General features: G+C 43.5%; 1 non-coding gene and 2 pseudogenes across 1 annotated transcript; all 3 read left to right on the forward strand.

The window, feature by feature from the left end:
- Positions 1–245: 245 nt before the first annotated feature.
- On the forward strand, positions 246–2,240 carry LOC122625675. Its single transcript, XR_006326630.1, has one exon. It is a non-coding gene; the product is annotated as a small subunit ribosomal RNA (ribosomal RNA).
- An 8,315-nt stretch (positions 2,241–10,555) lies between these two features.
- Positions 10,556–10,730, forward strand: LOC122625673 (annotated as a pseudogene).
- Positions 10,731–11,781: 1,051 nt separating this feature from the next.
- Positions 11,782–18,201, forward strand: LOC122625670 (annotated as a pseudogene).
- Positions 18,202–22,047: the final 3,846 nt, after the last annotated feature.

Here is a 22,047-nt window from a genome sequence, read left to right on the forward strand (position 1 = left end):
GCTTACACTGCCGCTCAACTGTTTGCGCCCTTCTGGCGTGAACAGATGGTATAGAAACAAGAATGGAATTTACGAATACGAATACGAATGCTATATAAAAATGGTCGTAATCGAATTAAAATAGATTTAAACCCAAAGGCAAATTTTATAATAAGAAATGGAATTATATAAAATGGAAATCTATAATATTTATATTACTTATTTCAATTCAAAAAATATGAATGAAATATGAAAAAAGAAACATTATTCTGGTTGATCCTGCCAGTAGTTATATGCTTGTCTCAAAGATTAAGCCATGCATGTCTAAGTACATACGAATTAAAAGTGAAACCGCAAAAGGCTCATTATATCAGTTATGGTTCCTTAGATCGTTAACAGTTACTTGGATAACTGTGGTAATTCTAGAGCTAATACATGCAATTGAAACATGAACCTTATGGGACATGTGCTTTTATTAGGCTAAAACCAAGCGATCGCAAGATCGTTATATTGGTTGAACTCTAGATAACATGCAGATCGTATGTTCTTGTACCGACGACAGATCTTTCAAATGTCTGCCCTATCAACTTTTGATGGTAGTATCTAGGACTACCATGGTTGCAACGGGTAACGGGGAATCAGGGTTCGATTCCGGAGAGGGAGCCTGAGAAACGGCTACCACATCTAAGGAAGGCAGCAGGCGCGTAAATTACCCACTCCCAGCTCGGGGAGGTAGTGACGAAAAATAACAATACAGGACTCATATCCGAGGCCCTGTAATTGGAATGAGTACACTTTAAATCCTTTAACAAGGACCAATTGGAGGGCAAGTCTGGTGCCAGCAGCCGCGGTAATTCCAGCTCCAATAGCGTATATTAAAGTTGTTGCGCTTAAAACGTTCGTAGTTGAACTTGTGCTTCATACGGGTAGTACAACTTACAATTGTGGTTAGTACTATACCTTTATGTATGTAAGCGTATTACCGGTGGAGTTCTTATATGTGTTTAAATACTTGTATTTTTTCATATGTTCCTCCTATTTAAAAACCTGCATTAGTGCTCTTAAACGAGTGTTATTGTGGGCCGGTACTATTACTTTGAACAAATTAGAGTGCTTAAAGCAGGCTTCAAATGCCTGAATATTCTGTGCATGGGATAATGAAATAAGACCTCTGTTCTGCTTTCATTGGTTTTCAGATCAAGAGGTAATGATTAATAGAAGCAGTTTGGGGGCATTAGTATTACGACGCGAGAGGTGAAATTCTTGGACCGTCGTAAGACTAACTTAAGCGAAAGCATTTGCCAAAGATGTTTTCATTAATCAAGAACGAAAGTTAGAGGTTCGAAGGCGATCAGATACCGCCCTAGTTCTAACCATAAACGATGCCAGCTAGCAATTGGGTGTAGCTACTTTTATGGCTCTCTCAGTCGCTTCCCGGGAAACCAAAGCTTTTGGGCTCCGGGGGAAGTATGGTTGCAAAGCTGAAACTTAAAGGAATTGACGGAAGGGCACCACCAGGAGTGGAGCCTGCGGCTTAATTTGACTCAACACGGGAAAACTTACCAGGTCCGAACATAAGTGTGTAAGACAGATTGATAGCTCTTTCTCGAATCTATGGGTGGTGGTGCATGGCCGTTCTTAGTTCGTGGAGTGATTTGTCTGGTTAATTCCGATAACGAACGAGACTCAAATATATTAAATAGATATCTTCAGGATTATGGTGCTGAAGCTTATATAGCCTTCATTCATGGTGGCAGTAAAATGTTTATTGTGTTTGAATGTGTTTATGTAAGTGGAGCCGTACCTGTTGGTTTGTCCCATTATAAGGACACTAGCTTCTTAAATGGACAAATTGCGTCTAGCAATAATGAGATTGAGCAATAACAGGTCTGTGATGCCCTTAGATGTCCTGGGCTGCACGCGCGCTACAATGAAAGTATCAACGTGTATTTCCTAGACCGAGAGGTCCGGGTAAACCGCTGAACCACTTTCATGCTTGGGATTGTGAACTGAAACTGTTCACATGAACTTGGAATTCCCAGTAAGTGTGTGTCATTAACTCGCATTGATTACGTCCCTGCCCTTTGTACACACCGCCCGTCGCTACTACCGATTGAATTATTTAGTAAGGTCTCCGGACGTGATCACTGTGACGCCTTGCGTGTTACGGTTGTTTCGCAAAAGTTGACCGAACTTGATTATTTAGAGGAAGTAAATGTCGTAACAAGGTTTCCGTAGGTGAACCTGCGGAAGGATCATTATTGTATAATATCCTTACCGTTAATAAACATTTGTTATAATACAAATAAATTGAATTTACCAAAAACCAAGTTAACCAAATTACAAAAGCATTCACCGAATTACAATGAGATCACTTTACAAAAGCACATGATTTATGATTATTTACAAAAGCAATTATATATGACTGTCGTCGTGCGTCACGTGGAGTTGCCTTAAACGGCTACTCTACACATTGGTTCCCGAAAGAAAGGGCAGACTAATCCGTGGTAGTAGAACACGTTTTATTCTGGAAGAATTCAATGTTTCACAATTGCAACTAGCTTAACTTATTAGCTCACCGCAGTGTGTCCTCCAACTCTTACACGACAGTGAAAGCTTAATTTTCCCGGCAATTTACAATGGCGAAAAACAATGTGCCCAGACACATATGGGCTTACAAATCCTTCCACATTCGGACTTCTTAAAAATACTAACTAGCCTATCGATAACAATATTTGATCCGCGACATCCCCGACCCCGTGAAGAACCGCTTCACTCAAATCCAAAACTGCAAGTTTAGAGACGGGTCGCATCATTGTCCTAGATAGGCCGTTGTCGTTCACGCGCACCTTAGCGCGTCTGACGACTCCATCAGCTCCGCTGTAGATCTCCTCCACGGTGCCCTTGCGCCACTCTCGTCGGGCCAAGGCAGGATCGCAGACGAAGACCATATCACCCTGGTGGATGGTCTCCGTTCGGCGGCACCACTTCTCGCGGCGCACAAGCGTAGGCAGGTACTCCATGACCCACCTCCTCCAGAAACGGTCTCGTAGCAGGCGAGCAATCCTCCACTGCTTCCTCGTAGAACCCTCCTTGGGCAGCTTCGCATCCAATCCCGGCGTATCCGGCAGATTGGCTACTCCCTTGAGTAGATCGTTTGGCGTCAACGGCGCCTCCTGGTCCGCATCCACAGGCAAGTGGGTGAGCGGACGCGAGTTTACAATATTCTCCGCCTCAATCAGGAAACTCTCCAATACATGGTCCCTCGGCGCAACTTCCTTCAGGATATGACGCAGTACTCTCTTGACGCACTGCACCATGCGCTCCCAAACTCCGCCCTCAGACGGGTTCGCTGGACAATTAAAAACCCATTCAATGCTTCTGCTTGACAACTCACTCTGAAGCTTCTCCATCTTGAATACGTCACCGAAGCGCCTGGCTTCCCTGTCAGCTCCCACGAAGTTCTTGCCGGCAGACGAAGTTCCTGATCGCAATTATGCAGGAATCCGTCGACAGGTCATGCGCCAGCTCCAGGTGAATCGCCCTTGTCGTCAAACACGTAAACAAGGCGACCCAACGCTTCTCCTTGTGACGGGACACAGTCACCAGCAGTGGCCTAAAGTAGTCCAGTCCTGTGTATTTGAATGGCCATCCACCCGCATCCAGTCTGTCTTCCGGATGGGGTCCCATTATCGGCGGCATCGGCCGCGCTCGCTGCAACTTGCACTCGTTGCACGATGAGATGACTCTACGCATCACACGCCTCATCTTTGTGACCCAGAACTTTGTCCGGATCTCCGCAATCGTAGCATCCACATTTTGATGCTTCATCCTGGCGTGGAAGTCTCTCACAATCAGCTCTGTCAGACTGTGCCTGTGTGACAGTAATACGGGCCTCCTCGCACTGTACGGCATGCACAGTGCGGCATCAATTCTGCCGTAAGCTCGCAGAATCCCGTCCTCGTCTAGGTAGGGCACCAACCCTCGAATGTCGCTCGATCTAGCGACGTCCTGTCCAGTTTCCGCCGACCTCATCTCGTCGGGGAACGACTCCAATTGTGCCTGTCTGACCAACAGGTTCTCCGCGGCCTTACATTCTGCTGCAGTAAGGCCGTATTCCTCGAGCTCGTTTCGCTGTTTGCGGCACCAGCGCGCAAACCGTAGGACCCAGGCTGTGGTCCTCACCAGGCGACTGAAGCTCGAGAATCTCTGAAACGGAATAACAAAATCGTCTGCCGCAACTAATGCAAACTCACAGGGCATCTCTTCTTCATCAGGGGCATCTGGAACACGCTCAGTTCCTTCCTCAGGCCCCGGCCAGCTGGCTTCTGGCTGCCTCAAAAATGCAGGTCCTCTTAGCCTAGGGAAACCTTCGACGACTCCAAAATATCCGCCACTCGGTTGCCAACAAACTGCTTATACCGGCGGGGGGGGCTGCCGATCCATCTCAGCACCGTCTTAGAGTTCGTCCATAACACCAGGTCCGTGATGACCACACTGTGCTCCTCCTTGACAGTGTTCATCAGCCTGGTTCCAAGAACTGCTGCCTGCAGCTCCAGCCGTGGGATCGTCATCGTTCTCATTGGGGCACACTTCGTCTTCGCACTCACGAAGCTCACCTGCACGTCGTCGTCCTCATATGTGACCCTCCAATAGGCCACCGCCGCGAATGCTGCCTGACTAGCATCCACGAAGACGTGCAACTCTACGGCCCGGACTGCTCCACGCCCAAAATAATGGCGCGGACATCGGAACTGTCCCACGGCGTCCATCTCTTTGCGCCAAATCGCAAAGGCTTTGCTTAACTCCTCCGGTAGTGGTTCGTCCCACTGGATCTTCTGCCTCCAAATCTCTCGCAGCAGCAGCTTCGCTGTAACCATGAGGCAGCACAGGAATCCCAGGGGATCGAACGTTGACATCACCAGGCTCAAATATTCCCTCTTCGTAGGGACTCGATCTCCACTCAGGACGCTGCTTGACACTCGATGATACTCCACGTTGAATCTGAAGTCATCTGTTGCTACTTGCCAACGCATTCCGAGGATCTTTTCTTCAGCCTCACCCCATCCGACGCTCTTGACTCGACCAGGTCCTAAAGCCGTCTCCACGGTGGGTGAGCTGGATGAAAACTTGCATAATTCGAATCCAGCATCCTTGTGTATCTCCTTCACTCGGGTAGATACGCTGATAGCCTCGCTCTCTGTAGCGAAACTGTCCACATAGTCATCGACATAATGGTAGTCGGTGATGGCCTTGACCGCTCTCGGATCCGAATCCCGATACTTCAGGGCATTCATAGTCTTCACGTAATGCGCAGCGCTCGGCGAAGAAGCTGCTCCAAACGTCATTACGTTCATCTCATAGACATCCGGGTCTCTCTCGTCGTCGCCATCTCTCCAGAGGAATCGTTGGGAACATCTATCCTCGGGTCGGATCAGCACTTGGTGGAACATCTCCTTGATGTCACCGCAGACTCCGACGGCTCCCTCTCTGAAATGAAAGAGCACAGCTGGCAAAGGCTTATAGTGCTGAGGCCCTTTGTTCAGCTCCGAGTTTAGCGAGGTTCCTCCAACTTTGGCTGCAGCATCAAATACAAGCCGTACCTTGCCGGGCTTGTTTGGGTTTTCGTCACCAAGGAGCAAGATCGCTACGTCAAGACGTTCGGGACGAGAAGGTCTCCGAACTGAGACGCAGGTAGCTGAGGCCCAACGACGAAGCACGAGTAGCCAGGAGGCAAACAACAGGAGAGGCCAGACCTAAGCGGGCACCCGAGAAAGCGGAAGGGATTGTGGTGTAGACCCGGTGGACTGTGTAGGAGATCGCGTGCTTGAACCAGGCGATAGCCTGGTGTGTCCGTGCAATCCAAGCAGGCGTGGTACCGGCGCCACCAGTCCGAACCAGACGTGGGGTTGACGCGTTGCTGTTCCACAGGCGTTTGCCTTGGGGATCACAGCCGTGAGCTTCCGTGAGTCTGCGTACGACAACAATTCCCAGCCCACGCGACGAGCGCCCAACAACAAAGGTCCGCGCCACCCAGGACGACGAAGGCGGTAAGACAGTGGAACCAGGCCGCCGAGCAGGACACCCAGGTCCGACCGCACCGGCAGAAGAGAAAAGGTAGGGTGGAACGTTCGTCTTTCACTGGGCGTCTTGCTACAGGGACTGCGGCGTATCCGGGCGATAGCGCGGTGCGTCGGAAGGAACTGGACAAGCGTCTGGCGGGACCGGCCGGGACAGAGCAAGGGACAAGAGGTTGTGGCTAGCTAGGCGTATGCCTTTGAGAGCCCACCAATTGTTCACCCTAGTCTGAGAACGGTGACGCTTCCCTAAGCCCTCGACCTTTCTTCGCACGCGTCAGCGGCAATACCAGGCGAAGATCCGAGGCCACGACGAGCGAGAGCAGAGGCGTCCGGACAATTGAAATACATTGTAAACTGAGATCGAATAAAGACCCGAGAACGAAACTGCGAGTGTTATTACTGGTAACCGGGTGATCACGTTATTCTATAAATTTGGTGGGACGAATACACAAACTCTACTGAGCTAGCCGCACGTATTTCGTAGCGAGCAGACCAAGCAAATCAGTTCGTTACAGTGGCAAATACCATAGGCGATCGCTCCTTACCGCGACCTCTTCCGGCTGCAGCCTCCTCGCGTATCCTTTAGATACGTAATCCTTTATAATCCGATCGTATTCCTGCGCCAACGGCTTGTTGCGCTTCATCTTCTTCTCGACGTTGACCAGCCTCCTGTACGCCATCTCATAGCTCGGTGGCAGCACAACGTGGTCGTCCTTCCAGAGTAATCCCGTCTGGTAGCGACGCCCCACTTTCACCGTGGTGTCTTCGAGTATCCTTTGGGCCCGAACATCGTCGCTGGCTGCGACCGGCGGCGCGGGCTTCACTCCAAAGTTCTCCATGTCGAAGTAGTCCTCCACCATATTTTCCATCGCGTCATCCACTGACACGGCAAGTAGGCAGGACCTCGGTGACGGCGTGGTCGGTTGCCCACTTACAGGCCCAAACACAACCCAGCCCAGCTCGGTTGCGGCCGCATACGGTCCCTCTCGAGCGAACCGCCTCGTCCTAAGTGGCAACCCCAGATGTCCGTGATCCAGGCCGATGAGCAGCTTCGGTACCACGTTGCTGTAAGGCTTCATCGGCAGACGCGCATCCCTGTGCACGCCCTGGACATCTCGTCGGCTCAATGTCTGCATCGGCAAACTCAAACTCGAAACGGCATAAACGTTTTTCAATACATGGCGAGTGGGCTTTCCAACTTCACTTATCTTCAGACTCACCACGTTGGTAGGCTCTCTGGTTGCCTTACCTCCAAACCATTGGATATTTAGCTGCCGACGCTCTCCTTGCACTCCAAGATCCTTTCGTAGCTCGTCATCGATCATCGTGACGGAGGAACCCTCATCTAGGAGCGCATACGTATCCACCTTTCGCCCCGCTCCGTACAGCGTAACCGGCAGTATACGGAACAGTAGACGGCCTCCTTCGGCGTCAACGCAGCTCAAATTCCTCTGCATGGGCGTTCCCGCTTCACGCGGAGCTCCTTTCTGCAGGCTGTTGCTGGGAACGGCTGGCTGCCGGTTCCTCTCTTGGTCCCTGGCCGGGCTGCGTCTGGAAACTGCTGGCTGCTGGTTCCCGTCGTGGCGTCTGAAGCCACCTCGCTGCAGCGGCCTTCGCTCCTCGTCCGCACCATGTAGCAGACGGTGATGCTCCCTTCGGCATCCATTAATCTGGCACTCACCTTGCGTATAGCAGGATCTAGCCGTGTGCCCGCTTCGCAGGCATTTGAAGCAGAGCCGATGCCTCTTCACATTGCTCCACCTTTCCTGTGGCGAGGCTCCAATAAATTCTCTGCAGTTCAATATTCCATGCTGTCCTCCACTGATGGGACAACCTCCATGCCGATCATCCTGTTGATCGCATTCATTATGGTCGACGCTTGCATGTAGAAGTCGACGCCTCGGCTCCTTTCCCTCGACGTCCAAAACCGTGCACACCACGTTTGCGTACTCCTGTAGCCACGCGCTGAAGTGGACTACAGTGGGAAAGGGCGCAATCGTTGCAGCATGCCTGGCCCAGTCCACTCGCTTGCTCGTTGGCAGCTTGGCCACAAGCTCCTCCATGAGGGTTGGGTTCCCCAGGTTCCCCTTCGCTGACTGCAAGAAGGCCGCGAGGTTACTCACTCGGGTTGCGAAGGGAATGATCTTCGCCAAATTATGCTCCGAAATTGGCTGCACCTCTCGCACGTTGTTGAGCTGGCTGCGTATAAGCTGCTCCGGTCGTCCGAACCTAAAGCGCAGCTGCTCCATCACGGCGCTGACATTTCCTGGATGAATCAATAGCGCCTTCACTGCCTCGCGCGCTTCATTCTTCAGCGCCTTCAACAACCTCTGGTTGTTCTCCAGGTCCGTGCAGTTGTACGCTCGGGTCGTCTCCTCGAACGCACAGCTGAAGATCGGCCACTCCTCGGGCCGCCCTCCAAATATAGGCAAGTCCGGAAGCTTCCTTGGCCCATATGCTCCCTGGATTCCACTCGGCGTCGTCGCGGCGTAGGATCCGACAAGTGCTGTTGCCGCATTGTGGATGCTCACGCCCGGTAGCACGAGTCCATGCGCTGGCTGCGCAGTGCCTGTTGCACACAGTGGCTCCACAAAATAGTTGCTAGTAGTTAGCAATGGCGGTCCACTCGAAGATGGCGGCAGCGTGCAGGCCGCACCGCTCGCACCGTCACCGTTGTATGGCACCGACCCGACCCCGTTATGTAAGGCCTCTCCGTTAGATGTGGGTATTGGCTGGCCGCTCCAAAATGGCGGCCGCCCCGACGCTCCACTGTTGGCGCCAACTGCGCTTGGGCCAACTGCGGTTGGCCCGCCATTGGCGGTGCTCACACTTTCCAGGGATCTAGCCTTCTCCAGCTCCCTCTCCAACGCTGCGATCCTCTCCATGAGTTCCAACGCGAGGGGCTGGTTCACCTCCGGTACTGAACTCGCAGCTGTGACAGCAGTACTTCTAGGTTCGGAAGCTACTGTAGTCACCGTAGTGGCCGGGCAAGGAATCGACGCCGCCGTGATGTTCACCCGCGTCCGAGTTCCTGCTCCACTACTGGCTGGCTGCTGACTCACTGTTGTTATAGGGGTGGCTTCTCCTCCGTTCAGCCGGGCACTCTTCCTGGGGGAATGCTGCATCTTCCCCAGCTCCAAAATGGCGGCGCCTCTGCGCGTCCAATATGGCGGCGCCTCTGCCCGTCCAAAATGGCGGCGCCTCTACGCGTCCAAAATGGCGTCTCTGACGCCTCGTGCCGCTGGCTGCGGCCACGGATGCTTGGCGCTCTTTGCGCCTTCTGACCGCTGGCTGCGGTCTCCACAAATGACGCTTCTTGCGTCTCCTTGTCGCTGGCTGCGACCCGTTCGTATCGGCGTTCGACGCTGGCTGCGTCCCTCTATGTCGCTGACTGCGACGCCACTGTCGCTGGCTGCGACTCCTCTGCCGGTACGTAGCGCTGGCTGCGCTCACACAAATCCTCCTCGCTGGCCGTCTAAACCGTCATTCCAGCGCAAGTGGCCCCTGCAGTCGCCCTAGGACTGCGAATAAAAGGCTGTCGTCGTGCGTCACGTGGAGTTGCCTTAAACGGCTACTCTATTGGTTCCCGAAAGAAAGGGCAGACTAATCCGTGGTAGTAGAACACGTTTTATTCTGGAAGAATTCAATGTTTCACAATTGCAACTAACTTAACTTATTAGCTCACCGCAGTGTGTCCTCCAACTCTTACACGACAATGAAAGCTTAATTTTCCCGGCAATTTACAATGGCGAAAAACAATGTGCCCAGACACATATGGGCTTACAAATCCTTCCACATTCGGACTTCTTAAAAATACTAACTAGCCTATCGATAACAATATTCGATCCGCGACAATGACTATTATCGAACACAATAATTCAATTGATTCAAAGAATCTAAAATCAAATTAAAATGATGATCTGGTTTTCCTTTCCAAACATCATAAAATGTGACTTGCCACCACATTGGGTTATATGTGACTGCGGTCCACATTAATCCACATAAGTTAAAAATTGTGATTGGGGACCACAATATATTGTGTGTGAAGTTTTGCGTATTCACAACAAAATAATATGATTTATATATTGCTTTAAAATAAAAATAAACAATGTGTTTCCTAAAAATTCAAAAATGGACAATCGAATTTTTAAAATTTGTGTGTATATGGACCATAATATACACGCGTTGCGAATATGTATTGTTCATCTTAGTTATGAGCATACGAGTTATGAGCATAAAATATACAATGTTGTACCTGGCATCCATCAGGTTAATGTTTTATATAAAATGCAGTATGTATCGCCCATATTGGTAATTATAAATAAAATGGTAATTATATGATACATATTGCTTATATGAAACTAAGACATTTCGCAGCATTTATTTTAGGTATAAAAATACATTTATTGAAGGAATTGATATATGCCAGTAAAATGGTGTATTTTTAATTTCTTTCAATAAAAACAATATTGACATTATATAGAAATGAATTATAAAACTCTAAGCGGTGGATCACTCGGCTCATGGGTCGATGAAGAACGCAGCAAACTGTGCGTCATCGAACTGCAGGACACATGAACATCGACATTTTGAACGCATATCGCAGTCCATGCTGTTATGTACTTTAATTAATTTTATAGTGCTGCTTGGACTACATATGGTTGAGGGTTGTAAGACTATGCTAATTAAGTTGTTTATAAATTTTTATAAGCATATGGTAATTAAATAAATAAATAATAATTTTATTCATAATATTAAAAACTGTATATGAAAAACATTATCCTCACATTTGAATGTGAAAAACGAAGAGAAATATTTTCTTGTTCAATCAAATAATACTGAGAAATGTCTAGCATAAAAAATTGAATTATTATACCCGTTACTCGTAGAGTAAAAGGGTATACTAGATTCGTTGAAAAGTATGTAACAGGCAGAAGGAAGCGTTTCCGACCATATAAAGTATATATATTCTTGATCAGGATCAGTAGCCGAGTCGATCTGGCCATGTCCGTCTGTCCGTCCGTCTGTCTGTCCGTCTGTCTGTCCGTCCGTATGAACGTCGAGATCTCAGGAACTACAAAAGCTAGAAAGTTGAGATTAAGCGTACAGACTCCAGAGACATAGACGCAGCGCAAGTTTGTTGATTCATGTTGCCACGCCCACTCTAACGCCCACAAACCGCATAAAACTGCCACGCCCACACTTTTGAAAAATGTTTTAATATTTTTTAATTTTTGTATTAGTCTTGTAAATTTCTATCGATTTGTGAAAAAAACTTTTTGCCACGCCCACTCTAACGCCCACAAACCGCATAAAGCTGCCACGCCCACACTTTTGAAAAATGTTTTAATATTTTTTCATTTTTGTATTAGACTTGTAAATTTTTATCGATTTGCCAAAAAACTTTTTGCCACGCCCACTCTAACGCCCACAAACCGCCAAAAACTGTCAGTGTTGAAGACTCTCCTTCGCACTTACACTAGCTGAGTAACGGGTATCAGATAGTCGGGGACCTCGACTATAGCGTTCTCTCTTGTTTTTCATCTAGGATTGTCTCTTATTCATGATTCGGAAATAGAAAAAATTTGGTTATGTTATTTTCTTCGTTGGTTCGTTAATGGAAAATACTAAGCTACAAAAAATAATGGAAATTATTACAACGAATTTAATAAAATGTTTTATCATTATATATAAAGAATTAATAGCAATAAAAAGTTATATACAACCTCAACTCATATGGGACTACCCCCTGAATTTAAGCATATTAATTAGGGGAGGAAAAGAAACTAACAAGGATTTTCTTAGTAGCGGCGAGCGAAAAGAAAACAGTTCAGCACTAAGTCACTTTGTCTATATGGCAAATGTGAGATGCAGTGTATGGAGCGTCAATATTCTAGTATGAGAAATTAACGATTTAAGTCCTTCTTAAATGAGGCCATTTACCCATAGAGGGTGCCAGGCCCGTATAACGTTAATGATTACTAGATGATGTTTCCAAAGAGTCGTGTTGCTTGATAGTGCAGCACTAAGTGGGTGGTAAACTCCATCTAAAACTAAATATAACCATGAGACCGATAGTAAACAAGTACCGTGAGGGAAAGTTGAAAAGAACTCTGAATAGAGAGTTAAACAGTACGTGAAACTGCTTAGAGGTTAAGCCCGATGAACCTGAATATCCGTTATGGAAAATTCATCATTAAAATTGTAATATTTAAATAATATTATGAGGATAGTGTGCATTTTTTCCATATAAGGACATTGTAATCTATTAGCATATCCCAAATTTATCATAAAATATAACTTATAGTTTATTCAAATTAAAGTGCTTGCATTTTAACACAGAATAAATGTTATTAATTTGATAAAGTGCTGATAGATTTATATGATTACAGTGCGTTAATTTTTCGGAATTATATAATGGCATAATTATCATTGATTTTTATGTTTATTATATGCACTTGTATGATTAACAATGCGAAAGATTCAGGATACCTTCGGGACCCGTTTTGAAACACGGACCAAGGAGTCTAACATATGTGCAAGTTATTGGGATATAAACCTAATAGCGTAATTAACTTGACTACTAATGGGATTAGTTTTTTAACTATTTATAGCTAATTAACACAATCCCGGGGCGTTCTATATAGTTATGTATAATGTATATTTATATTATTTATGCCTCTAACTGGAACGTACCTTGAGCATATATGCTGTGACCCGAAAGATGGTGAACTATACTTGATCAGGTTGAAGTCAGGGGAAACCCTGATGGAAGACCGAAACAGTTCTGACGTGCAAATCGATTGTCAGAATTGAGTATAGGGGCGAAAGACCAATCGAACCATCTAGTAGCTGGTTCCTTCCGAAGTTTCCCTCAGGATAGCTGGTGCATTTTAATATTATATAAAATAATCTTATCTGGTAAAGCGAATGATTAGAGGCCTTAGGGTCGAAACGATCTTAACCTATTCTCAAACTTTAAATGGGTAAGAACCTTAACTTTCTTGATATGAAGTTCAAGGTTATGATATAATGTGCCCAGTGGGCCACTTTTGGTAAGCAGAACTGGCGCTGTGGGATGAACCAAACGTAATGTTACGGTGCCCAAATTAACAACTCATGCAGATACCATGAAAGGCGTTGGTTGCTTAAAACAGCAGGACGGTGATCATGGAAGTCGAAATCCGCTAAGGAGTGTGTAACAACTCACCTGCCGAAGCAACTAGCCCTTAAAATGGATGGCGCTTAAGTTGTATACCTATACATTACCGCTAAAGTAGATGATTTATATTACTTGTGATATAAATTTTGAAACTTTAGTGAGTAGGAAGGTACAATGGTATGCGTAGAAGTGTTTGGCGTAAGCCTGCATGGAGCTGCCATTGGTACAGATCTTGGTGGTAGTAGCAAATAATCGAATGAGACCTTGGAGGACTGAAGTGGAGAAGGGTTTCGTGTGAACAGTGGTTGATCACGAGTTAGTCGGTCCTAAGTTCAAGGCGAAAGCCGAAAATTTTCAAGTAAAACAAAAATGCCAAACTACATACAAAAAGCGAATATAATACACTTGAATAATTTTGAACGAAAGGGAATACGGTTCCAATTCCGTAACCTGTTGAGTATCCGTTTGTTATTAAATATGGGCCTCGTGCTCATCCTGGCAACAGGAACGACCATAAAGAAGCCGTCGAGAGATATCGGAAGAGTTTTCTTTTCTGTTTTATAGCCGTACTACCATGGAAGTCTTTCGCAGAGAGATATGGTAGATGGGCTAGAAGAGCATGACATATACTGTTGTGTCGATATTTTCTCCTCGGACCTTGAAAATTTATGGTGGGGACACGCAAACTTCTCAACAGGCCGTACCAATATCCGCAGCTGGTCTCCAAGGTGAAGAGTCTCTAGTCGATAGAATAATGTAGGTAAGGGAAGTCGGCAAATTAGATCCGTAACTTCGGGATAAGGATTGGCTCTGAAGATTGAGATAGTCGGGCTTGATTGGGAAACAATAACATGGTTTATGTGCTCGTTCTGGGTAAATAGAGTTTCTAGCATTTATGTTAGTTTCTTGTTCCCCGGATAGTTTAGTTACGTAGCCAATTGTGGAACTTTCTTGCTAAAATTTTTAAGAATACTATTTGGGTTAAACCAATTAGTTCTTATTAATTATAACGATTATCAATTAACAATCAATTCAGAACTGGCACGGACTTGGGGAATCCGACTGTCTAATTAAAACAAAGCATTGTGATGGCCCTAGCGGGTGTTGACACAATGTGATTTCTGCCCAGTGCTCTGAATGTCAAAGTGAAGAAATTCAAGTAAGCGCGGGTCAACGGCGGGAGTAACTATGACTCTCTTAAGGCCCATAGCCCAAGCTCTTGCAATGGAGAAGTGATTCGTACGGATCACTCGCTTGAGACGGTATGGTCTGCAATAACGGAGCAAGACCTTAGGGCATCAAGAGTTTCATTATCTTCATCTCCGGGGCCTGACGGGGTAACTCCAAAAACTGCCAGGGAGGTGCCGTCAGGTATTATGCTACGCATAATGAACCTAATTCTATGGTGCGGTAACTTACCTCACTCTATCCGACTGGCCAGAACCATCTTCATCCCGAAGACGGTGACGGCAAAGCGACCGCAAGACTTTCGTCCAATATCGGTGCCTTCCGTCCTGGTAAGACAGCTAAATGCCATCTTGGCAACCCGATTGACCTCATCAATCGATTGGGACCCGCGCCAGCGGGGCTTCTTACCAACCGACGGATGCGCCGATAATGCGACGATAGTTGACTTAGTCCTGAGGCATAGCCATAAGTACTTTAAATCTTGCTACATCGCCAACTTAGATGTTAGCAAGGCATTTGACTCATTGTCACATGCAGCAATATATGGGACATTACGTGCTTATGGTGCGCCGAAGGGCTTTGTTGACTATGTACAGAAGACGTACGAGGGAGGTGGTATCAGTCTCAACGGGGAAGGTTGGTGTTCAGAGGAATTCGTGCCTGCTAGAGGAGTGAAGCAGGGCGACCCTTTGTCCCCCATTCTATTTAACTTGGTCATCGACCGGTTACTTAGAGCCCTACCTAGCGAGATTGGTACCAAGGTCGGAAATGCCATGATAAACGCTGCTGCATTTGCAGATGATTTGGTACTATTTGCGGAAACTCGGATGGGACTTCAAACTTTGTTGGACAAGACTATGGACTTTTTATCCATCGTCGGCCTTAAACTTAATGCTGATAAGTGCTTTACTGTCGGTATTAAGGGCCAGCCGAAACAGAAGTGTACTGTGCTAGAGGCACAGAGCTTCTGCGTAGGCTCGAGAGAGATTCCAACACTGAAGCGTACTGACGAGTGGAAGTATCTCGGTATACATTTCACTGCAAGTGGGAGGGTTCGATGTAATCCGGCAGAGGACATTGGTCCAAAGCTACAAAGATTGTCAGAGGCCCCCCTTAAGCCACAACAGAGGTTGTTCGCCCTTCGGACTGTCCTGATCCCACAACTCTATCACAAGTTATCCCTTGGGAGTGTGACGATAGGCGTCTTACGAAAGACTGACAAGCTAATACGTTTCTATGTGCGAAGATGGCTAAATCTTCCGTCGGATGTGCCGATAGCATTCGTTCATGCCCCCCCAAAATGTGGGGGTCTCGGAATTCCATCACTAAGATGGGTAGCACCGATGTTACGACTTAGACGATTGAGCAACATAAAATGGCCCCACCTCGTACAATCCGAGGAAGCCAGCTCCTTCATCGAAGCGGAAAAACAAAGGGCCCGAGGTAGATTGATAGCTGAACAAAATGAATTGTTATCGCGTCCGGCAATAGAAAAGTATTGGGCGAACAGGTTGTACCTCTCCGTTGATGGTGGCGGACTCCGTGAAGCGGGCCACTATGGTCCTCAACACGGGTGGGTTAGTCAGCCCACGCGTTTACTAACAGGAAAGGAATATTTAGACGGTATTCGGCTGCGGATAAATGCCCTACCCACAAAGTCTCGCACTACGAGGGGAAGGCACGAATTGGAGAGGCAGTGTCGTGCAGGATGTGATGCTCCCGAAACAACAAACCACATTATGCAAAAATGCTATCGTTCGCATGGGAGGCGAGTAGCTAGACACAACTGCGTAGTAAATCGAATCAAGCGGGGACTTGAGGAGAGAGGCTGCGTGGTCATTGCCGAACCAAGTCTGCAGTGCGAATCCGGCCCTAATAAACCGGACCTGGTGGTACTCCGACAAAATCACATTGATGTGATTGACGTGCAGGTTGTGACAGACGGACACTCTATGGACGAAGCGCATCAGCGCAAAATCAATAGATACGACAGACCGGACATACGAACTGAATTGCGTCGCCGATTCGAAGCCGCAGGTGACATCGAGTTTCATTCTGCCACCCTAAACTGGAGGGGGATTTGGAGTGGTCAATCCGTAAAACGATTGATTGCGAAGGGTCTCCTCAGCAAATATGATAGTCATATCATTAGCGTCCAGGTTATGAGAGGCAGTCTTGGCTGTTTTAGACAGTTCATGTACCTTAGCGGGTTTTCTCGTGATTGGACGTAGCTTAAAACGTTTGGTTCACATACATCTGCCTGCTGCCTTGGCATAATATCAAAAAAGGCATAAACATCGCACAATATATGGTTAATACGGCTATGAGGATGGTTTTAGTACGTAGGCGTTGCGGAACTTCGGTTCAGATAGAGCAATGAATCGTGCATGCTAGGAAACTGACCAAATGACGGCAGCCCTAGTATCTTTCGAAGATTTCCATACCTTTGCGATCAAAAAAAAAAAAAAAAAAAATAGCCAAATGCCTCGTCATCTAATTAGTGACGCGCATGAATGGATTAACGAGATTCCTACTGTCCCTATCTACTATCTAGCGAAACCACAGCCAAGGGAACGGGCTTGGAATAATTAGCGGGGAAAGAAGACCCTTTTGAGCTTGACTCTAATCTGGCAGTGTAAGGAGACATAAGAGGTGTAGAATAAGTGGGAGATATTAGACCTCGGTTTGGTATCGTCAATGAAATACCACTACTCTTATTGTTTCCTTACTTACTTGATTAAATGGAACGTGTATCATTTCCTAGCCATTATACGGATATATTTATTATATCTTATGGTATTGGGTTTTGATGCAAGCTTCTTGATCAAAGTATCACGAGTTTGTTATATAATCGCAAACAAATTCTTTAATAAAACGATGCATTTATGTATTTTTGATTTGAAAATTTGGTATAACTCCAATTACTCAGGTATGATCCAATTCAAGGACATTGCCAGGTAGGGAGTTTGACTGGGGCGGTACATCTCTCAAATAATAACGGAGGTGTCCCAAGGCCAGCTCAGTGCGGACAGAAACCACACATAGAGCAAAAGGGCAAATGCTGACTTGATCTCGGTGTTCAGTACACACAGGGACAGCAAAAGCTCGGCCTATCGATCCTTTTGGTTTAAAGAGTTTTTAACAAGAGGTGTCAGAAAAGTTACCATAGGGATAACTGGCTTGTGGCGGCCAAGCGTTCATAGCGACGTCGCTTTTTGATCCTTCGATGTCGGCTCTTCCTATCATTGTGAAGCAAAATTCACCAAGCGTTGGATTGTTCACCCATGCAAGGGAACGTGAGCTGGGTTTAGACCGTCGTGAGACAGGTTAGTTTTACCCTACTAATGACAAAACGTTGTTGCGACAGCATTCCTGCGTAGTACGAGAGGAACCGCAGGTACGGACCAATGGCACAATACTTGTTCGAGCGAACAGTGGTATGACGCTACGTCCGTTGGATTATGCCTGAACGCCTCTAAGGTCGTATCCGTGCTGGACTGCAATGATAAATAAGGGGCAATTTGCATTGTATGGCTTCTAAACCATTTAAAGTTTATAATTTACTTTATAAACGACAATGGTTGTGATGCCAATGTAATTTGTAACATAGTAAATTGGGAGGATCTTCGATCACCTGATGCCGCGCTAGTTACATATAAAAGCATTATTTAATACAATGACAAAGCCTAGAATCAATTGTAAACGACTTTTGTAACAGGCAAGGTGTTGTAAGTGGTTGAGCAGCTGCCATACTGCGATCCACTGAAGCTTATCCTTTGCTTGATGATTCGAAATAAGTACACTAATGTACTTATTATTGTTGGTTCGTGAGGTTTAGCGCAGCGCACTAGCTATAGTATAGCGGCCTACCTGCCTCTCGGATCGATCCCGGTAGCCAAATGCATTGTCATCGAATTAGTGACGCGCGCATATGAAATTGTCCCTATCTACTAATAATATAGAATTAAAGACTTTACAAAATTCTATCAAGTTGCCAAATATGAAATTGTCCCCATCTACTAATGATATAGAATTAAAGACTTTACAAAATTCTATCAAGTTGCCAAATGCATTGTCATCGATTTAGTGACGCGCGCATATGAAATTGTCCCTATCTACTAATAATATAGAATTAAAGACTTTACAAAATTCTATCAAGTTGCCAAATATGAAATTGTCCCCATCTACTATAATGATATAGAATTAAAGACTTTACAAAATTCTATCAAGTTGCCAAATGCATTGTCATCGATTTAGTGACGCGCGCATATGAAATTGTCCCTATCTACTAATAATATAGAATTAAAGACTTTACAAAATTCTATCAAGTTGCCAAATATGAAATTGTCCCCATCTACTAATGATATAGAATTAAAGACTTTACAAAATTCTATCAAGTTGCCAAATGCATTGTCATCGATTTAGTGACGCGCGCATATGAAATTGTCCCTATCTACTAATAATATAGAATTAAAGACTTTACAAAATTCTATCAAGTTGCCAAATATGAAATTGTCCCCATTTACTAATGATATAGAATTAAAGACTTTACAAAATTCTATCAAGTTGCCAAATGCATTGTCATCGATTTAGTGACGCGCGCATATGAAATTGTCCCTATCTACTAATGATAGAGTTAAAGACTTTAAAAAATTCTATCAAGTTGCCAAATATGAAATTGTCCCCATCTACTAATGATATAGAATTAAAGACTTTAAAAAATTCTATCAAGTTGCCAAATGACTCGTCATCAATTTAGTGACGCATATGAAATTGTCCCATCTACTAATGATAGAGTTAAAGACTTTGAAAAATTCTATCAAGTTGCCAAATACCTCGTCATCAATTTAGTGACATTGTCCTTATCTTGTAATAGAAATGAAAACTTTATTATGACTAAAGGAGAAATATATGAAATAATCGTATATACTTTTAGTATACGAAAGAAACCCCAATACTATAGGTATATTAAATATAAAACATATGAAAATGAATATTTATCACATGAATACAGACAAAATATAAGTATATTAAATAATATACATATGAAAATAAATATTATATAATATAATAATATATAATATAATAATAATAATATTATAATATATATTATTATTATAATATAATTATATATTAATAAAGGAAATAATGATGAAATATTTATATTTTCTATTAGTATTATAGAGAAAACCCACACACGTGAAAGGTTATAGTAGTGTAAGCGACGCTTTTATCGACAGAGGGTTCAAAAACTACTATAGGTAGGCAGTGGTTGCCGACCACTCGTATTGTTCGAAACTTATGTATTTATATGATTTCGACAATAATATATGGAAATTAAATATTAAACATATGGAAATGAATATTTATCGTATGTATAAATAAAGAAATGATAAAATATTCCTATATTCTCTTAGAATTATAGGAATAATCCATATACGTGAAAGGTTATAGTAGTGTAAGCGACCCTTTTATCGACAGAGGGTTCAAAAACTACTATAGGTAGGCAGTGGTTGCCGACCACTCGTATTGTTCGAAACTTATGTATTTATATGATTTCGACAATAATATATGGAAATTAAATATTAAACATATGGAAATGAATATTTATCGTATGGATAAATAAAGAAATGATAAAATATTCCTATATTCTCTTGGTATTATAGGAATAATCCATATACGTGAAAGGTTATAGTAGTGTAAGCGACCCTTTTATCGACAGAGGGTTCAAAAACTACTATAGGTAGGCAGTGGTTGCCGACCTCTCGTATTGTTCGAAACTTATGTATTTATATGATTTCGACAATAATATATGGAAATTAAATATTAAACATATGGAAATGAATATTTATCGTATGGATAAATGAAGAAATGATAAAATATTCCTATATTCTCTTGGTATTATAGGAATAATCCATATACGTGAAAGGTTATAGTAGTGTAAGCGACGCTTTTATCGACAGAGGGTTCAAAAACTACTATAGGTAGGCAGTGGTTGCCGACCTCTCGTATTGTTCGAAACTTATGTATTTATATGATTTCGACAATAATATATGGAAATTAAATATTAAACATATGGAAATGAATATTTATCGTATGGATAAATGAAGAAATGATAAAATATTCCTATATTCTCTTGGAAATATAGGAATAATCCATGTACGTGAAAGGTTATAGTAGTGTAAGCGACCCTTTTATCGACAGAGGGTTCAAAAACTACTATAGGTAGGCAGTGGTTGCCGACCTCTCGTATTGTTCGAAACTTATGTATTTATATGATTTCGACAATAATATATGGAAATTAAATATTAAACATATGGAAATGAATATTTATCGTATGGATAAATGAAGAAATGATAAAATATTCCTATATTCTCTTGGAAATATAGGAATAATCCATATACGTGAAAGGTTATAGTAGTGTAAGCGACCCTTTTATCGACAGAGGGTTCAAAAACTACTATAGGTAGGCAGTGGTTGCCGACCACTCGTATTGTTCGAAACTTATGTATTTATATGATTTCGACAATAATATATGGAAATTAAATATTAAACATATGGAAATGAATATTTATCATATGAATAATGGAAAAATATATTTAATTATATATGAATAAAGGAAATATCAATATAATATTACTGTATTCTCTTAATATATAAGAGAATATCCTATATGTTGGATGGCAAACAGAATTGAAAATACCCGCTTTGAGGACAGCGGGTTCAAAAACTACTATAGGTAGGCAGTGGTTGCCGACCTCTCGTATTACATTGGTTACTTACAAATAAAGTATATTATTTTCCGTACAAATTTGTTTCTCAGTTCTTATGAACATTGGGACTTGGCTCCGCGGTTAATAGGAATATACGCCCTTAGATAATATCGTTGAAACAAAAGTCAAGTTTCTATTATACATAGAATAACAAATCGTTTCCATATATTATCGTTAATTTTTGGATGCAGGCAAATATATTATTATTTATTACCTGTCATAAAGTTGGAAGTGTTAATATCGTTACCCGCGGTATAATAAAAATTTTGGAAAATTACAAATTTTATATATAAATCATCATATGCGCTCGGTTTTATGTTATATATTACCAGAGAGTTATATGGAAAAAGATAAATTTTAAATTTATCATCAAAATGCAAATGATTTAGCTCAATATTTATATTGGTTAAACAAAAATTGTACATGTGTGGATACAATAATTATGTATGTTGGAAACAAAATGATATTTTAGAATGAAATATGTATAATATAAATAAAAAATTATGGAAATATATATATATATATAAACAAGAATGGAATTTACGAATACGAATACGAATGCTATATAAAAATGGCCGTAATCGAATTAAAATAGATTTAAACCCAAAGGCAAATTTTATAATAAGAAATGGAATTATATAAAATGGAAATCTATAATATTTATATTACTTATTTCAATTCAAAAAATATGAATGAAATATGAAAAAAGAAACATTATTCTGGTTGATCCTGCCAGTAGTTATATGCTTGTCTCAAAGATTAAGCCATGCATGTCTAAGTACACACGAATTAAAAGTGAAACCGCAAAAGGCTCATTATATCAGTTATGGTTTCTTAGATCGTTAACAGTTACTTGGATAACTGT

Source organism: Drosophila teissieri, unplaced genomic scaffold (genome assembly GCF_016746235.2).
Source record: "Drosophila teissieri strain GT53w unplaced genomic scaffold, Prin_Dtei_1.1 Segkk53_quiver_pilon_scaf, whole genome shotgun sequence".
NCBI classification, from domain to species: domain Eukaryota; kingdom Metazoa; phylum Arthropoda; class Insecta; order Diptera; family Drosophilidae; genus Drosophila; species Drosophila teissieri.